The following is a 21,281-nucleotide window of genomic DNA, read 5'->3' as shown; positions in this document are numbered from 1 at the left end:
TCTTTGCCTGTTTACTGAATCCTTTTACGAAAGGACTGGACTGTACCTGAAGAAAGAGAAAGAGCATATAGTGTTCTTAGAGGATTGATATGGAACGATGATATCGTCTAAATAAATGAGACAAATTTCAAACTGCAAGCCTCTTAACACTGTCTCCATTAAACGCTCAAATGTGGCTGGCGCGTTGCACAGCCCAAATGGCATTACTGTAAATTCATAAAGAACACGTCTGGTAGTAAATGCCGTTTTCTGCTTGTCCTCAGGAGTGAAAGACACTTGCCAATAACCTGAACATAGGTCCAATGTGGAAAACCATTTGGCTCCTCTTAACTGGTCCAGAGAATCATCAATTCTTGGTAATGGATAGGCGTCGTTTTGTGTTACATTGTTCAGCTTACGATAGTCAATGCAAAATCTCGTGCTATCGTCCTTCTTCTTCACTAAAACAATGTTGGATGCCAAAGAACTACTTGCTGGCTCCATCACATTTCTCTTCAACATGTCATCAATGTGAACATCTACCTCTTTCTGCCTGTTGACTGGTATTCGCCTAGGGACTTGCTTTATTGGAGGATTGTATCTGTGTTGATTTTATGCTTTATTACATTTGTTCTTCCTAGATCTCTATCAGATTTTGCGAATGATGTCTGGTAACGCAAAAGTAACTTGAGGATAGCTTGCTTGTTCTTCCATGACATACCCTGACTTGATCTATCAAATAAACCATGTAAATGGCAATTCTGAAATGTCCTCCTTCCCTGTCATGCTTTTGCATACCGATGCAGCCATGACATTTTGAAGTGGATTAAGCTCAGCAATAAATGTTCCCTTCTTTAGTTGTTTAATTTCATTATGAACATTCATTAAACGCACAGGAACTTAGTTTTCCGTGCAATGCTCTACCAGTGCTCTGGCCACTAATGCTCTATCAGAGTTTTCAAACGGCTTGCATGGCTCGGCATGGCTCGACAATGTCCTCTGCAGGAACAACACAATGCATATCCAGACTGGATAAATTGCATTGCGTCAACATCTCACTCATATGTGGAATTGTTATGTCCTCCCCAAGAGATTAAACTCTGATACAGCCAATTTTACCCTTGTATCGACAGGAAATTGGTATTTTCTCTTGTCCAACTATCAGCGTACACCTTGAAAAATCTAAAGTACAGTTATTCATCTTCATGAAATCTAAACCAAGAATTCCAACAACACTCAGGTCTCCCACTATAACTTTGTGCTTGAAATACCTTCCCTGAATGTTGAACTGCAATGTTTGTTGACCATACACTCTCAGCGGCGTACCATCTGCTACCAAAATGTCAGACTTCAATCCCTCTAATTGTCTGTCGCTTGGCAAAATGTCTTAAGTTGCTTTCCTAGATATTAGAGTAACCGTTGCACCTGAATCCACCCAAAAAATCTAATGGTTTATCATTCACATCTATTTCTACAAACATACCTGATTCACCAGTTTTATTGATAAAGACTTTGATTTTGAAATGCAACGTTACGTTACTACGACGTCATATGACGTCACAGTCGAAACTTTCCAAATTGCCCGTGCTGATTTGCTTTCCATACGTAAGAAAGTCTGAACATGTGACCTACTGATGTCATTGAAAATTGAATTTCAACTTTATTAGCATTATAATATAAAGAAAGTCATCAGCAAATGTAAATATTGGCCTTTGAACCCCCTCTGGATGTTCATCTTCAGGAAGGCAAAGTGATGTTTTGTCGATGGTTGTCTCCACTACCTCACAATAACTGATTATGGATGTACTTATTGCCCCCAAAAGACATTAACATATTAAGAACGTTAATCTCCAATAATTTACTCTTCTCAGCAATTAAACTATGAATTCTAGACTTGGAATTTTCAGTTTACAAAATATGAAGATTGTACGAACTCGAAATCTTTCATTTGATGGAAGCTTTCCTCTGTCTTTGTTCTGAGGAAATTAAAAAGCTCTTGTGTCTGAACAGCATGCTTAGTCCTGTAGGATTTAATTTTTTTTCTGCTAATCGGTTGTCTTTTGCCTTCTTTGCTTGCATCAACAGATCTTATAAGGGAGTCACCTTTCATCTATAAGCTCGGTCGACGAATTGATTGCTTGAAGTGCTCAGCATCCTTTTACTATAGGGTCCCTGAAGGTGTTTGCGAAAACAAATTAACTATAAAGATAATAACTGCAAGGAAACTCAAAAACGTATTGAAAACTTAAGTTAAATAAGTACATGTTACTGCTTGGTACTAGAAAGATGCTTCCATCCACAATCCTATAACTAGCCCGTGTGAGCACGTCCTCAACGGCTACGTATTTCATCCAGAAAAATCTAAAGGTCTTTGTTTGCTAATAAAAAAATATAACTACAAAATTCGGTGGTGTTCGTTTTTTACCGATTGTTTTGTAGTGTTTAGAGGAGAGGTGTTACAAGATGGTGATTCTCAATAGAGGAGAAATTAAAACATATGAAACTCTCCTTGAGGGTCATTAAAAATGTAAAATATATATAGAAAGAAATATGCCTTAGTTAGGGAAAGTATTCTATAATTTTCAGAAAACTTCACAAAACGTATTTAAACAGAAATATAAGAGAGGCAAAATAATTCAAACTCGTGTTGTTCAGAATAAATAATTCTGAAAACCCAACTCACAACTGGCAATTAGCTTCGGTGCAAACTGGGAATCATAAACACATTTCCAGCCTTGAATTTACCTGACAATCTTCTAAAAGTTGACTTGCGTGAATAAGATTTCTTTAAAAAATCTTTCAATTAATAAGATTTCTTTAAAAAATCTTTTAATTTCATTTACAGTTGTCTAAATTACATGCATCCTATTTTGTGGGAACTTATAGTGAAAATATGTCATGTTCAACACTCGTTTGTTTTTTTTTAATTATAAACATTTATTGCCTTGCAACAAGATCTATAACGGCATCTGTTAGCCAGCGCTTTGGCCCCAAGGACCTCAGGTCAGCCGCGTATAGGTCTATTCCCATTTCTATTCTTTGATTGCATTTATCAGTGAAATAAATATTTCATACTTAAAAGTATATATAAAATAAAATCATTTAGAATAAAAAATAAGGAGATCTTAAAAGGACATAATAAGAATTTTTATATCTATTTTAATTAGATTCTTATATTGAAAATATAAGATGAATTGTAGACTGAATGCAGAAAGAATTCAATAATAAAATAATACAAACAAGGAAATTATAAGCATGATTGGCTGAGAGAAATCACGTGATCAGATTTGATTGGTGAGGGGATAAATGGGTCAACTGAGTGCAGTGCTAACCCTAACCCCCTAGCCCTAACCCTAACCCTAACCCTAACCCTAACCCTAACCTAAACCTAACCCTAACCCTAACCCTAACCCTAACCTAACCCTAACCCTAACCCTAACCCTAACCCCTAACCCTAACCCCTAACCCTAACCCTAACCCTAACCCTAACCCCTAACCCTAACCCTAACCCTAACCCTAACCCTAACCCTAACCCTAACCCTAACCCCCTAACCCTAACCCTAACCCTAACCCCCTAACCCTATCCCCCTAACCCTAACTAACCCTAAATACCCCTAGTGTTTACACTGTGTTTACATGGGTACGTAGGTACTACGTTTTTTTTTTTATGCTGACTATACAGGTAAAAATGCGCCGTGTGCAAAAAACATTACAAGAATGTGATTATGACGTCACGCTTCACAGTCTAGACAGTCCTATAACCGGTTTGAACTGGTTTTACTGAAAGACAAGAAACAAAAAACAAAACACAAACACAGATTTTGATTTTTATTCAATTTTTATTCAGAATGAAAATACAATACATACAATTTACATTTTCTGTTTCTTCTTCTTTCTGTCCCTTTTCTGGTCAGGGATAGTTTCCTCTTGTGTAGTTTGGGGCCTGGAATCTCTCTCTTTTTTCTTCTTCCTTTTCTCTTTCTTCTGTCTTTTTTTCACTAAAGGTTTGGTCTGGTGGGTCCCTAATGAAATCTGGGTTTTCCTTTTTCCATTTTTTTCCAGTTTTTTCTCAGTTTTCTTTCACTAACTGGTGTGTCTTCCTTCCTTGTTGGCGAATCTTTTCCATCACTTCTTTTCTAAAATGGTCATATCTTCCTTTCATTATAGATCATTAATCTCTGTCAAAAGCTTTCTTTTTATTTAGGATAAGGCACAAATAATTCTTTCATCTAGATCTAAAAGATCCTGTGTTTCTGGTACAGAATTCCTTTGTATTTTCCTCTGCCATATTTTACCTGTGTCCAGTTAAAAGTAATCACACAGAATGATCCTCATTATTCCAGCTCTGGTTTATATATATACTGGATATTTTTTAGGGCCCTGTGCATCAATACGTTTTACCTACGTTTTCTTATATATACCTGTTTGCATCCCCTATAAAGTGCCGTGTGCAAAAAACTGAGGGTCGTGTGCAAAAGAAATATACCTTTTACCTGTGTTTTCTTATATATACCTGTTTGCATCCTCTGTAAAGTGCCGTGTGCAAAAAACTTACCTATGCATTGTGACGTCATCCACTGTATAAATACAATGTGATTATGACGTCACACTTTTTCATTTACAGTCTAGACAGCCTAGTCTAGCCAGCCTAACCAGTTTGAACTGAATTTTTTACTGAAAGACAATAACAAATAACACACAATACAAAAAACATGTGTGTGTTATGTCTGTCAAGTTATAACACCAGGTCACTTTTTTAAAAAACTTAGAATTTCTTTTTAAATTTTTTAAACTTTTTTTAAAATTAACTTTAAATTTTTTAACTTTTAACTTTTTTAAAATAACTTTAAATTTTTTTTTTCTTATTTTTTTTTTTTTTTTTTTGGTAAACTCCCCTTATAGTTTTTAAGAAATAAAATAAAAAAAAATCATGTAATACTACATCAGTGTTATGTTATTGTATGACTTCATCTTTTATACAGTCGGGTTCGGGGTTTCGGGCAGCCATGGCGAATTTCGGCAAGATTTTACCCCAGTGAAAAAGGCTTGTAATCCACAGTGTAGGTCGTTTAAAGTTGTTTCACATTGTTTATGATTGTGATTATGTTATCGCTCACCTATATGTTTAATGTCAGCTATGCTAAATAACCCATTTCTGTGTAATTTGAGAGAATGTTTTGACATGTGGTTAAAGTATGGCGTGCTATTCATGTTATCATTTAAAAAGTCGATCCTAAATAAATCTGTCTTAAAAAATACATTTTACGAATGACATTTAATATGATTGATTAGAGTATAGGTATCCATATATAAGAGATATTATTTTGCATTACATTTAAACATGTTTTTCTGTCCTGTTTGTCTGTCAATTGTTGCTTTACTTCCTTTGTAAAATGAGGTTAAATTGAGTATCACTGAATATTGTATGCTTTTTTTCAGGATCAGCTAAGATGTTGTTTCACTGGATTATTTAATTGGGCATATAATTGGATAATTCTGGTAAGTTTGTCTTTGTTTTGTTTACATTTCCTAATGTCATCTTTGCATTTAATCATAATTATGTAAAGTTCTGTTTTGAATGTAAATACTATATTTATCCTCATTTCATGTGATTTACACTTGTACATGTATAACCTGCATGTAACTCAGAGTACATTTAATATTTCTATGATGGGTCATTCTATGATTGAATTTAAATCAGAAAAATATTCACTAAATTTTGGTAAAATACATGGTATCTTTTACATTTCTGTCCCTTTTGTCTGTAAATTATTGCTTTACTTACATTGTAAAATGAGGTTAATTGTGTATCACTGAATTGTATGATTTTTTTTCAGGATCAGCCGAGATGTTATTTCACTGGATTATTTAATGGATAGACTAATTGGGCATATAGTTGAATATCTCTGGTAAGTTTGTCTTGTTTTTTAATTGTTTATACATTTCCTATGATGGTCATCTTTGCATTTAAGCATGATTATATGGTTAATTTAATTACTGTGTAATACTTATGTGATCTGTTGTCTCTAACTTACATTCATATAAGCACACCCTTATTTAACCTAAAATATATTAACACATGATTAAGGGAACTTCAGAATATTAATAAGACCTTTTGTATAAATTATATGATTTAATTTCATAATTCATTATGTATGTTACCCATGGCCATGGAATTCAGACTTACTAAATGGTGATCAAAGAGATATTAATTAGGAATCTAATAAGAGAAAAGGAGGAATTTACAAAAGATTAATCCTAAGTTATTTACTTTTTGTTTTGATTCTAAATATGTGGGATATATGGCATACATATATTTTCATTTTCACTTTTGTTTCTTAGTAATGAGCTTTTCAAAAAATTAAGGACTACATGTTGTACTGTGATGATGCTAAAAAAGATGTATTTTTCTGTATGCAGTACTGACAGATATTAAACAAAATTGAATCTGCTGTTAATAAAAAATCTTTTAGTGTCTAAATAATTAATTTGATAATCATTTTATTTGTGATATCAATACAGTAATTGTGCTTTTTTTTTTATTATCTAAAGATAACATGATGAACTTTTCTCATCTGGAGTTAATGTTAAAAACAATTTGTTTTGAGATTAAAAACAAACATTTTCATGAACTTTTTTGGCATTGTACATGTTTGTTCAATTTTTAAACATGCATTGTTTCACACAGTACTCTGTCATATTAACAAAATGGTTTTATTTTCTATACAGTCCTCAACCTGGAAGATATGTTTTGTTCCTAACCATCTATAATCCATTCTCTATGAAGTTCAGACTGTCTGCTCTTCCTTTGGAAATACACAGTTAGTCAACCAACATAGAAACACACAAACTTGAAGGTAAAGTTTCAATGAGATACAATTGTAATATATATTTATTTATTATTTTATTATTTTTTTTTTTACATATGCATGTTTATATTTTTGAATTGATATGTAAATGATATATTTAAATAAAGAGGGGTTGATGGTCATGGTCATGTTAAGACTATATTGATCTCCTTTAGAAGAAGAAGAAGAGCTCCATTTCAATATATATATACAAAAATGCATGATCAAATTTTGAAACTAAAATGTATGAAAGTTTTCTTTGCCAAATGATAGTTAACAGCTGAAGATAGCATATCTATAGAATAAGTTAAATATGGCTAATTTGTAACCCCCCCCCCCCCCCCCCCCCCAAGCTTCCTTAATATCATAGTTGGTAAAGATAGCAAGTTTTGACTCCAATTGCTGATGAATTCTGAATTTCCCATTTAATATTAACATTATATCACAGGGAAAGAATACTATAATGTAGCACATCAGGATGACCAGAAAAGAAATCTTAATGACCCTCTTAACTATGTATAAAGACTGTAACCTTATAACTGATGTAAGATAATCTGATTGTGTGGAATTAAAATTCCCTGGTGTTTCTACTACCCAAGATCTTCTTATGAGTGCATGGGACTGTTGTAAACCTTCTCCTGTTTATAAAAAATATACCTTGGAGCATGACACTTTATTCATAAAAGGTACTTTCAATATCATTTCTATGAGTTTTTGTTCTTTCTTTTTAATAATCTAGTGTTATATCTCATTTAAACCCATTAATATGTATGCTTCCAAAATCTTAGATCTGTCTGTATAGTTTTTTCAGCTCTTTGAACACAAATACCCTGATTCAATCTTTTGAGGTAAACATGATAGAGACATCATAGATGATTATCAGAGTGTGTATCACAATCTTAACCATAAGGTCAATTTAAATGGTCTAAGGCACAACAAATGAAAGTGAAAACTTTTTTTTTTTTATTAGAATACATAATTTTGTAATAAACAAATACTGGAAAAGTTACTCTCATAATAAGCCTTAATGTCCTCCAAGAATTCAGTTTGGACTTCCTCCATTAATCCTTGTATCTTCTCCAATGGTTTTGTGGGCTAAAATTCATGTGTCTTTAACAACATTTTTTTTTCTGACAACTGTTTTCTCTTATCATCTATAAACTTGACTTCTTCTCTAGTCAAAGGTCTTTCAGGGTAATCCAAGTAATTCTTACCCTCTTTTGGTAATAAATGGTTATATTCTTCATTGGCTTCTTCTGCAGTCAAGGGTCTTTCTATGTAATCTCTGACAACATTAGGATCACCCCTTCTCTGGACTTAATTGATTATATTCTTGTTGAGAAATGATCTCAATAGTGCCATCTTTTTTTATTTTAACTGGTATACCTCTGTCTATATCTTTCTCTGAAAGAACTCTCTTTCCAAACTGAATTTTACTCATTCCTTTACTCTTTTCTTTACTGGAGGTGTTACCCATGGTTAATATGAAAAAGTCAAAATCTTATGTTACAACTTGTATTTATACCCTTTTTGTCTATATTTAGAATTCCATCAAGCTTATATTGTATAACAATTTTTTTTTTTTCAACTAAGACTTCTTTTTTTTTTTTTTTTTTTCAGGATTCTCTAGTGAGGGCTTATGGAAATGATCTATGTCTACTCTCAGAATGGTGAAAGACTATCAGATTATGCAAAGACTAACAGAATATCCTCTCTTGGAACACTGAAACAAGAAAATCAAACTGGAGGTGGATGGAGGATTAAAGAAGCACATAGATAAATATGATTTCCAACGAATTTAATCAGTATTATCATAGACTGTGGTTTACAGGATGACAAAGTAACAGGATTGTATCTTTTTACTGTCAGACACTGACTATGGATAAGATGTACCCATTTATTAAACTGAGATCTAGTCAAATCAAGTACAATTGTATTGAAAATATGATTTTCTGATAGCATGAACTCTTTAAAAATTAATTCTCACAGACCTCAAAGTATCTGAATGTGACTTTTATTTTTACCAATTTCTATTGAAGACTGTTGTTATGTATGAGAAGTATACATTTAAACCTTTTATTTTTCATCTTATTTCTATAACCCCCTAGAAATTACACAGATATTCAGATGCTGGATTTAATATTATTATTTAACTTTCCTGGAATGGTAAATATATTTTGTTTGTGTATGTATCATTTTTTAATTTTGAATTTAAAATTGGTCTCAATAAGACCCCCAATAAAGATGCAAGTGTCCCATAATCTGTGGTTTAATAATATCTTGAATATCTTTATCATATCATATTCATCATACTAATTACATATTGAATGTTTGTAGGAATACACTTTGTTGTTTAGGACACTTTGTCAAGGTCAAAGCATAAGATTATTGAGATGACTTCTTTGACAATAATTTGTAACTTACAAACTTCACATCATAAGTACACAGATGAAGAATCAATAAGATATTTCTATAGATTTTTTGGATCATTTACTCCTGGGTAAAAGTTAGTTACTAACTGAGATTACTGATTTGAATCCTGTAATGCAATAACTTAAACATTGTGTGATAACTTATAGACTTTATAAAAATTAGGTGCAAATTCTTAGGAAAGGATTGAAATGTAAATCATATGCACTATGTTCAAGGATGTTTAAAGACTATTACTATGTAATACCTTAGAATTCTGTAAAAAATTTATTATCACTGCGTAGATAAAGACTGGTTGGAATAATTTATGTTTTGAAATAAGAAAAAAAAGTCAAGAATGTGGATATGACTTTTATTCAAATGGTGCAGTTCAGCAACTCTGGTGATTTACATACCTTCAGTCATAAATACATGTAGATAGGTATTGGGAAGACTCCTCTAGATTTTGAAATTTTTAAATCAAAAGTATAGAATTTAAGTTTGAAAGATTAAATGGCAGCATATCATTTGCTTGTGAATTAAAAAATAAATCCAAACATATACATCTTTGGATGATAATTGTAGAATTTTATCAATTCCTGGAGTTCAGTCTTGATATCATCCTTTAATGTCCTTAAAATTTTAATGACTGTCTTTTAGTTTTAGTTGAATTAGTTTCTTTTCTAAATGTGAAAATGACATCATCCAAAGAAGTTCTTCATCTGCATGTTATATGAAGAAGACAATTTTCATCACAGTGACAGAGATTGTTTTGTTAAACATATTGCATTGATGCACAAATATACTTTTAGATTTTTAATAGCTAGAGTTCATATTTCTTAATATTGAATGCTAAGTACTGTTGATTTCAATTTTTTGTGAACAAAGACATACTAGTAGAAAAAAAAATGTACATGATGTGTTAGAAAAGCATGTGTAAACCTGATGACTTTATAATTGCTGATTAAATCAATTATGAGTTTCATCTTTGTTACATTGTAAACATTTCTAAGTAGTGCACACATCAGAAAACACTTAAAATTCTGAGTATCAGGGTTTAACACAACAATTCCAAATGATTTTTGGACGCTTTTTATGTATCAATAAAAAAGACAAAACAGAATGTTTGTTCACAGATGTTCCAATGGAAAACAACCACAAAGAAATGATTTGATATGTTCTCTATGTGATTCATGTAAAATGTATTTTAAAATTGTATCCTAACATTTATCTTTTGCATAAATACATTTTTTGTGGAGAATTTCTCATAACTTTGAAAAAAGTAGTCTTATTGTATAATATGGTTAACTTAAAATTTTGTAGACTTAAAAGTTGTACATGATGTGTTACACATCTTACATATGTAACCATTTCATTTCAGGGCATTCAGCATATATTGTGGTTTTGTCTTAAATTTGTTTGTTCATGTAATCAATAATTTGAGAATACTCAACTCAAATTAGGTAATGCATGAGAGAATAGGTAAGAAAATCAGGTTTAAGAAATGATTTTTACTATTTATAAGGGGTTAGTCTATATATTGAATCTATAAGTACATTTAGTCTATACACTTAAGGTATTTGTTTATGAAATAAACTTGCATTTGAGCATTTTTAGACAATTGTAAACATTACTTTAACCAGTTTAAAAAATGATTAGATTCACTGTTAGCATGTAATTCCTTGTAAAATAAATGAGAAAACAAACAATTTTATTTGAGTCAGTTTTTTTTTTTTTTTTTTTTTTTGAATGTAAATAAGAAGCATTGGAAGTTGGGAATATTTCACAAAGTTGATTGAGCATAATTCTCACTAGGACAGTAGGAGTATAATGATTTAAGCATTAAAGAAACCATTTCATATTTCAATATACAAACCATGTTTAGTCAAGCAGTATATAGTTTACTCTTGCCAAAAAGTAAATGGTATCTCTATTCAGGGTCAATCCAAAGGTAAAAAAGAAATGAAAAAATATATTTCTCTTTATGTATCAAACATGTAGGTATTATTGCCATAAATTCACTGTATTCATTTTTAGTCCTCTTTCTATGTATGAATAGCTCTGATTTAGGCAATCAAAATACAAAAAGCAAATGAGTTATGTCAAATGATGAAGGTATACACCATAAATTAACATGGACAGAGAATTCTGAGTTTCCCTCAAATATGGCCGCCAAGTGATGTGAAATAAAAACAAAATGTGGATTCATCTATTAGGATTGAGACTTGTACATATTATGAATGATGGGTACTATGACATTAAGAATGACATGAAAGAAATAAGTTTGATTCAATTATATAAACAGTTCTTAATCCATACAGTCAAAATGGAGGGCATATATTTTTCTTTATAGGCATAAAGTAACAAACACTCACCCAATCCATCAAAATTTTACTTTTTGAAGAAAAGGAACCCTACTTACTTTGTTGAGTTGACATTCAAATTTTTTGTTTGACAGGTAGACTAATAGTTTCTGACTAGTATAATGAGAACTTTATATTTAAGGGTCATCAGATTGTTCTGATATTTTGGTTAAGATATCTGCATGACATCAATTAATTTGTTCATACAAAGGGATAAAAGCTTTTCCAGGTTTCCTCTTTACTCAGATTAGATTGTGTCTTGTTAATATATCCAACATATAAGATACTCATCAAAGTCAAACAAAGGTAAATAAATGACCTTATTAAGTTTTTAGTCAAAAGGTCAAAGAGATGTGGACATCTTGTTTAATTGGACAATTGTTTAGTTAATATTCACCAAACTTCATGGATAGGTTAATTAAACAAACTTCATATATTTTGATTTTCAGGTCAAAGATCAGCACAATTTTTGCTATACCATTGTTGTCCATGAATATCTTAACACCTCTATTGACTTTTCAGGTTAAAGGTCAATGCATTCCTGCTACAGTAAAACTTCATTATAAGGATCTCGTAGTGATATTCTTTATTTGTAAGGAATAAGGTAATTATAAAATCTCCTACTCTTTCTATAATATGTCACTGAATGTGCTCCTTTATTTTAGAGAGTTTTACAAGCAAATCATATACTGACTTTCAATCCTTCAAAATACAATTTATATTGAATCTTGAGATTCAGACTTTCAGACTTTTAGGCTTTCAGACTCTCAGGCTTTCAATCTTTAAAAACTTTCAAGCTGGAGGACTGAGTATTTTAATATTTATTTTGTAAGTCTTGTCTTTTATGTCATTATGATGAATCCTTAGTAATTCAAACTTTTCATGTTTGTAAAACTATAGTGTGAAAGTACAGTGTTTGTGTAATCTTCTTAATATTTATCTAAAATTACTGCTTTTAATACAGTCAAATTTAATTTGTGATGATCAAAATTTCCAAATTACCTGACCTGTACATATTTAAAGTTTCAATATCATACACTCTTGAATATCCTTAAATATCAATATATTGATTAAGCATTTGCTATCAACCATACACTTGTTAACCTAAGGAAGGCTCTTACCATAAGTTAAACTCATGGAATTCTTCAAGCAATTTTGAAGAATTTCTGTTATAAAGGATGCTAAAGACAAAAGACCCATAAATTTCCTAGAAGTAATAATTGTTAAAACTACATATCCACATTAAATTGGGGAACATTTTTATAAAGGAAAAGGGTTCTTCAAATGTTCCCCAATTTAATGTGGATATGTAGTTTTAACAATTATTACTTCTAGGAAATTTATGGGTGTCTTTAGCATCCTTTATAACAGAAATTCTTCAAAATTGCTTGAAGAATTCCATGAGTTTAACTTATGGTAAGAGCCTTCCTTAGGTTAACAAGTGTATGGTTGATAGCAAATGCTTAATCAATATATTGATATTTAAGGATATTCAAGAGTGTATGATATTGAAACTTTAAATATGTACAGGTCAGGTAATTTGGAAATTTTGATCATCACAAATTAAATTTGACTGTATTAAAAGCAGTAATTTTAGATAAATATTAAGAAGATTACACAAACACTGTACTTTCACACTATAGTTTTACAAACATGAAAAGTTTGAATTACTAAGGATTAATCATAATGACATAAAAGACAAGACTTACAAAATAAATATTAAAATACTCAGTCCTCCAGCTTGAAAGTTTTTAAAGATTGAAAGCCTGAGAGTCTGAAAGCCTAAAAGTCTGAAAGTCTGAATCTCAAGATTCAATATAAATTGTATTTTGAAGGATTGAAAGTCAGTATATGATTTGCTTGTAAAACTCTCTAAAATAAAGGAGCACATTCAGTGACATATTATAGAAAGAGTAGGAGATTTTATAATTACCTTATTCCTTACAAATAAAGAATATCACTACGAGATCCTTATAATGAAGTTTTACTGTAGCAGGAATGCATTGACCTTTAACCTGAAAAGTCAATAGAGGTGTTAAGATATTCATGGACAACAATGGTATAGCAAAAATTGTGCTGATCTTTGACCTGAAAATCAAAATATATGAAGTTTGTTTAATTAACCTATCCATGAAGTTTGGTGAATATTAACTAAACAATTGTCCAATTAAACAAGATGTCCACATCTCTTTGACCTTTTGACTAAAAACTTAATAAGGTCATTTATTTACCTTTGTTTGACTTTGATGAGTATCTTATATGTTGGATATATTAACAAGACACAATCTAATCTGAGTAAAGAGGAAACCTGGAAAAGCTTTTATCCCTTTGTATTAATTGATGTCATGCAGATATCTTAACCAAAATATCAGAACAATCTGATGACCCTTAAATATAAAGTTCTCATTATACTAGTCAGAAACTATTAGTCTACCTGTCAAACAAAAAATTTGAATGTCAACTCAACAAAGTAAGTAGGGTTCCTTTTCTTCAAAAAGTAAAATTTTGATGGATTGGGTGAGTGTTTGTTACTTTATGCCTATAAAGAAAAATATATGCCCTCCATTTTGACTGTATGGATTAAGAACTGTTTATATAATTGAATCAAACTTATTTCTTTCATGTCATTCTTAATGTCATAGTACCCATCATTCATAATATGTACAAGTCTCAATCCTAATAGATGAATCCACATTTTGTTTTTATTTCACATCACTTGGCGGCCATATTTGAGGGAAACTCAGAATTCTCTGTCCATGTTAATTTATGGTGTATACCTTCATCATTTGACATAACTCATTTGCTTTTTGTATTTTGATTGCCTAAATCAGAGCTATTCATACATAGAAAGAGGACTAAAAATGAATACAGTGAATTTATGGCAATAATACCTACATGTTTGATACATAAAGAGAAATATATTTTTTCATTTCTTTTTTACCTTTGGATTGACCCTGAATAGAGATACCATTTACTTTTTGGCAAGAGTAAACTATATACTGCTTGACTAAACATGGTTTGTATATTGAAATATGAAATGGTTTCTTTAATGCTTAAATCATTATACTCCTACTGTCCTAGTGAGAATTATGCTCAATCAACTTTGTGAAATATTCCCAACTTCCAATGCTTCTTATTTACATTTAAAAAAAAAAAAAAACTGACTCAAATAAAATTGTTTGTTTTCTCATTTATTTTACAAGGAATTACATGCTAACAGTGAATCTAATCATTTTTTAAACTGGTTAAAGTAATGTTTACAATTGTCTAAAAATGCTCAAATGCAAGTTTATTTCATAAACAAATACCTTAAGTGTATAGACTAAATGTACTTATAGATTCAATATATAGACTAACCCCTTATAAATAGTAAAAATCATTTCTTAAACCTGATTTTCTTACCTATTCTCTCATGCATTACCTAATTTGAGTTGAGTATTCTCAAATTATTGATTACATGAACAAACAAATTTAAGACAAAACCACAATATATGCTGAATGCCCTGAAATGAAATGGTTACATATGTAAGATGTGTAACACATCATGTACAACTTTTAAGTCTACAAAATTTTAAGTTAACCATATTATACAATAAGACTACTTTTTTCAAAGTTATGAGAAATTCTCCACAAAAAATGTATTTATGCAAAAGATAAATGTTAGGATACAATTTTAAAATACATTTTACATGAATCACATAGAGAACATATCAAATCATTTCTTTGTGGTTGTTTTCCATTGGAACATCTGTGAACAAACATTCTGTTTTGTCTTTTTTATTGATACATAAAAAGCGTCCAAAAATCATTTGGAATTGTTGTGTTAAACCCTGATGCTCAGATAGGACTGTAGAATTTTAAGTGTTTTCTGATGTGTGCACTACTTAGAAATGTTTACAATGTAACAAAGATGAAACTCATAATTGATTTAATCAGCAATTATAAAGTCATCAGGTTTACACATGCTTTTCTAACACATCATGTACATTTTTTTTTCTACTAGTATGTCTTTGTTCACAAAAAATTGAAATCAACAGTACTTAGCATTCCATATTAAGAAATATGAACTCTAGCTATTAAAAATCTAAAAGTATATTTGTGCATCAATGCAATATGTTTAACAAAACAATCTCTGTCACTGTGATGAAAATTGTCTTCTTCATATAACATGCAGATGAAGAACTTCTTTGGATGATGTCATTTTCACATTTAGAAAAGAAACTAATTCAACTAAAACTAAAAGACAGTCATTAAAATTTTAAGGACATTAAAGGATGATATCAAGACTGAACTCCAGGAATTGATAAAATTCTACAATTATCATCCAAAGATGTATATGTTTGGATTTATTTTTTAATTCACAAGCAAATGATATGCTGCCATTTAATCTTTCAAACTTAAATTCTATACTTTTGATTTAAAAATTTCAAAATCTAGAGGAGTCTTCCCAATACCTATCTACATGTATTTATGACTGAAGGTATGTAAATCACCAGAGTTGCTGAACTGCACCATTTGAATAAAAGTCATATCCACATTCTTGACTTTTTTCCCTAAACCTTATTTCAAAACATAAATTATTCCAACCAGTCTTTATCTACGCAGTGATAATAAATTTTTTACAGAATTCTAAGGTATTACATAGTAATAGTCTTTAAACATCCTTGAACATAGTGCATATGATTTACATTTCAATCCTTTCCTAAGAATTTGCACCTAATTTTTATAAAGTCTATAAGTTATCACACAATGTTTAAGTTATTGCATTACAGGATTCAAATCAGTAATCTCAGTTAGTAACTAACTTTTACCCAGGAGTAAATGATCCAAAAAATCTATAGAAATATCTTTTTGATTCTTCATCTGTGTACTTATGATGTGAAGTTTGTAAGTTACAAATTATTGTCAAAGAAGTCATCTCAATAATCTTATGCTTTGACCTTGACAAAGTGTCCTAAACAACAAAGTGTATTCCTACAAACATTCAATATGTAATTAGTATGATGAATATGATATGATAAAGATATTCAAGATATTATTAAACCACAGATTATGGGACACTTGCATCTTTATTGGGGGTCTTATTGAGACCAATTTTAAATTCAAAATTAAAAAATGATACATACACAAACAAAATATATTTACCATTCCAGGAAAGTTAAATAATAATATTAAATCCAGCATCTGAATATCTGTGTAATTTCTAGGGGGTTATAGAAATAAGATGAAAAATAAAAGGTTTAAATGTATACTTCTCATACATAACAACAGTCTTCAATAGAAATTGGTAAAAATAAAAGTCACATTCAGATACTTTGAGGTCTGTGAGAATTAATTTTTAAAGAGTTCATGCTATCAGAAAATCATATTTTCAATACAATTGTACTTGATTTGACTAGATCTCAGTTTAATAAATGGGTACATCTTATCCATAGTCAGTGTCTGACAGTAAAAAGATACAATCCTGTTACTTTGTCATCCTGTAAACCACAGTCTATGATAATACTGGTTAAATTCGTTGGAAATCATATTTATCTATGTGCTTCTTAAATCCTCCATCCATCTCCTGTTTGATTTTCTTGTTTCAGTGTTCCAAGAGAGGATATTCTGTTAGTCTTTGCATAATCTGATAGTCTTTCACCATTCTGAGAGTAGACATAGATCATTTCCATAAGCCCTCACTAGAGAATCCTGAAAAATATAAAAAAAAGGTCTTAGTTGAAAAAAAAAAAAAATTGTTATATAATATAAGCTTGATGGAATTCTAAATATAGACAAAAAGGGTATAAATACAAGTTGTAACATAAGATTTTGACTTTTTCATATTAACCATGGGTAACACCTCCAGTAAAGAAAAGAGTAAAGGAATGAGTAAAATTCAGTTTGGAAAGAGAGTTCTTTCAGAGAAAGATATAGACAGAGGTATACCAGTTAAAATAAAAAAAGATGGCACTATTGAGATCATTTCTCAACAAGAATATAATCAATTAAGTCCAGAGAAGGGTGATCCTAATGTTGTCAGAGATTACATAGAAAGACCCTTGATTGCAGAAGAAGCCAATGAGAAATATAACCATTTATTACCAAAAGAGGGTAAGAATTACTTGGATTACCCTGAAAGACCTTTGACTAGAGAAGAAGTCAAGTTTATAGATGATAAGAGAAAACAGTTGTCAGAAAAAAAATGTTGTTAAAGACACATGAATTTTAGCCCACAAAACCATTGGAGAAGATACAAGGATTAATGGAGGAAGTCCAAACTGAATTCTTGGAGGACATTAAGGCTTATTATGAGAGTAACTTTTCCAGTATTTGTTTATTACAAAATTATGTATTCTAATAAAAAAAAAGTTTTCACTTTCATTTGTTGTGCCTTAGACCATTTAAATTGACCTTATGGTTAAGATTGTGATACACACTCTGATAATCATCTATGATGTCTCTATCATGTTTACCTCAAAAGATTGAATCAGGGTATTTGTGTTCAAAGAGCTGAAAAAACTATACAGACAGATCTAAGATTTTGGAAGCATACATATTAATGGGTTTAAATGAGATATAACACTAGATTATTAAAAAGAAAGAACAAAAACTCATAGAAATGATATTGAAAGTACCTTTTATGAATAAAGTGTCATGCTCCAAGGTATATTTTTTATAAACAGGAGAAGGTTTACAACAGTCCCATGCACTCATAAGAAGATCTTGGGTAGTAGAAACACCAGGGAATTTTAATTCCACACAATCAGATTATCTTACATCAGTTATAAGGTTACAGTCTTTATACATAGTTAAGAGGGTCATTAAGATTTCTTTTCTGGTCATCCTGATGTGCTACATTATAGTATTCTTTCCCTGTGATATAATGTTAATATTAAATGGGAAATTCAGAATTCATCAGCAATTGGAGTCAAAACTTGCTATCTTTACCAACTATGATATTAAGGAAGCTGGGGGGGGGGGGGGGGTTACAAATTAGCCATATTTAACTTATTCTATAGATATGCTATCTTCAGCTGTTAACTATCATTTGGCAAAGAAAACTTTCATACATTTTAGTTTCAAAATTTGATCATGCATTTTTGTATATATATTGAAATGGAGCTCTTCTTCTTCTTCTAAAGGAGATCAATATAGTCTAAAAAATGACCATGACCACCAAGCCCTTTTTATTTAAATATATCATTTACATATCAATTCAAAATTATAAACATGCATATGTAAAAAAAAAAATAAAATAATAAATAAATATATATTACAATTGTATCTCATTGAAACTTTACCTTCAAGTTTGTGTGTTTCTATGTTGGTTGACTAACTGTGTATTTCCAAAGGAAGAGCAGACAGTCTGAACTTCATAGAGAATGGATTATAGATGGTTAGGAACAATACATATCTTCCAGGTTGAGGACTGTATAGAAAATAAAACCATTTTGTTAATATGACAGAGTACTGTGTGAAACAATGCATGTTTAAAAATTGAACAAACATGTACAATGCCAAAAAAGTTCATGAAAATGTTTGTTTTTAATCTCAAAACAAATTGTTTTTAACATTAACTCCAGATGAGAAAAGTTCATCATGTTATCTTTAGATAATAAAAAAAAGCACAATTACTGTATTGATATCACAAATAAAATGATTATCAAATTAATTATTTAGACACTAAAAGATTTTTTATTAACAGCAGATTCAATTTTGTTTAATATCTGTCAGTACTGCATACAGAAAAATACATCTTTTTTAGCATCATCACAGTACAACATGTAGTCCTTAATTTTTTGAAAAGCTCATTACTAAGAAACAAAAGTGAAAATGAAAATATATGTATGCCATATATCCCACATATTTAGAATCAAAACAAAAAGTAAATAACTTAGGATTAATCTTTTGTAAATTCCTCCTTTTCTCTTATTAGATTCCTAATTAATATCTCTTTGATCACCATTTAGTAAGTCTGAATTCCATGGCCATGGGTAACATACATAATGAATTATGAAATTAAATCATATAATTTATACAAAAGGACTTATTAATATTCTGAAGATCCCTTAATCATGTGTTAATATATTTTAGGTTAAATAAGGGTGTGCTTATATGAATGTAAGTTAGAGACAACAGATCACATAAGTATTACACAGTAATTAAATTAACCATATAATCATGCTTAAATGCAAAGATGGCCATCATAGGAAATTTAAACAATCTAAAAAACAAGACAAACTTACCAGAGATATCCAAATATATGCCCAATAAGTCTATCCATTAAATAATCCAGTGAAATAACATCTCAGTTGATCCTGAAAAAAATCATACAATATTCAGTGATACACAATTAACCTCATTTTACAATGTAAGTAAAGCAATAATTTACAGACAAAAGGGACAGAAATGTAAAAGATACCATGTATTTTACCGAAATTTAGTGAATATTTTTCTGATTTAAATTCAATCATAGAATGACCCATCATAGAGACATATTAAATGCACTCTGTGTTACATGCAGGTTATACACGTGTAAATCACATGAAATGAGGATAAATATAGTATTTACATTCAAAACAGAACTTTACATAATTATGATTAAATGCAAAGATGACCTTAGGAAATGTAAACAAAACAAAGACAAACTTACCAGAATTATCCAATTATATGCCCAATTAAATAATCCAGTGAAACAACATCTTAGTTGATCCTGAAAAAAAAGCATACAATATTCAGTGATACTCAATTTAACCTCATTTTACAAAGGAAGTAAAGCAACAATTGACAGACAAACAGGACAGAAAAACATGTTTAAATGTAATGCAAAATAATATCTCTTATATATGGATACCTATACTCTAATCAATCATATTAAATGTCATTCGTAAAATGTATTTTTTAAGACAGATTTATTTAGGATCGACTTTTTAAATGATAACATGAATAGCACGCCATACTTTAACCACATGTCAAAACATTCTCTCAAATTACACAGAAATGGGTTATTTAGCATAGCTGACATTAAACATATAGGTGAGCGATAACATAATCACAATCATAAACAATGTGAAACAACTTTAAACGACCTACACTGTGGATTACAAGCCTTTTTCACTGGGGTAAAATCTTGCCGAAATTCGCCATGGCTGCCCGAAACCCCGAACCCGACTGTATAAAAGATGAAGTCATACAATAACATAACACTGATGTAGTATTACATGATTTTTTTTATTTTATTTCTTAAAAACTATAAGGGGAGTTTACCAAAAAAAAATTAATAAGAAAAAAAAAATTTAAAGTTATTTTAAAAAAGTTAAAAGTTAAAAAATTTAAAGTTAATTTTAAAAAAAGTTTAAAAAATTTAAAAAGAAATTCTAAGTTTTTTAAAAAAGTGACCTGGTGTTATAACTTGACAGACATAACACACACATGTTTTTTGTATTGTGTGTTATTTGTTATTGTCTTTCAGTAAAAAAAATTCAGTTCAAACTGGTTAGGCTGGCTAGACTAGGCTGTCTAGACTGTAAATGAAAAAGTGTGACGTCATAATCACATTGTATTTATACAGTGGATGACGTCACAATGCATAGGTAAGTTTTTTTTTTGCACACGGCACTTTACAGAGGATGCAAACAGGTATATAAGAAAACACAGGTAAAAGGTATATTTCTTTTGCACACGACCCTCAGTTTTTTGC

General features: G+C 30.3%; 2 long non-coding RNA genes across 3 annotated transcripts; one reads left to right on the top strand and one right to left on the bottom strand.

Moving 5' to 3' along the window:
• Positions 1-4,942: 4,942 nt before the first annotated feature.
• Positions 4,943-8,574, top strand: LOC134232661 (uncharacterized). Its single transcript, XR_009984823.1, has 5 exons — positions 4,943-5,039; positions 5,419-5,478; positions 5,817-5,888; positions 6,709-6,836; positions 8,448-8,574. It is a non-coding gene; the product is annotated as an uncharacterized LOC134232661 (long non-coding RNA).
• A 6,882-nt stretch (positions 8,575-15,456) lies between these two features.
• LOC134232659 (uncharacterized) lies at positions 15,457-20,836 on the bottom strand. 2 transcript variants are annotated; one of them, XR_009984821.1, is made up of 5 exons: positions 20,675-20,836; positions 20,235-20,294; positions 19,828-19,899; positions 18,883-19,010; positions 15,457-17,290 (listed from the first exon to the last, which is right to left on the bottom strand). It is a non-coding gene; the product is annotated as an uncharacterized LOC134232659 (long non-coding RNA). The 2 variants fall into 2 exon arrangements; XR_009984822.1 differs by lacking the exon at positions 20,235-20,294 and having other exon boundaries at positions 20,675-20,835.
• Between the last annotated feature and the right edge of the window lie 445 nt (positions 20,837-21,281).

The sequence above is a fragment of the Saccostrea cucullata genome, unplaced genomic scaffold (genome assembly GCF_032062105.1).
Source record: "Saccostrea cucullata isolate Sc308-1 unplaced genomic scaffold, CSIRO_AGI_Scuc_v1 ctg4211, whole genome shotgun sequence".
In the NCBI taxonomy this organism is placed as follows: Eukaryota; Metazoa; Mollusca; class Bivalvia; order Ostreida; family Ostreidae; genus Saccostrea; species Saccostrea cuccullata.
This window is presented reverse-complemented; position numbering and strand designations above follow the sequence as displayed.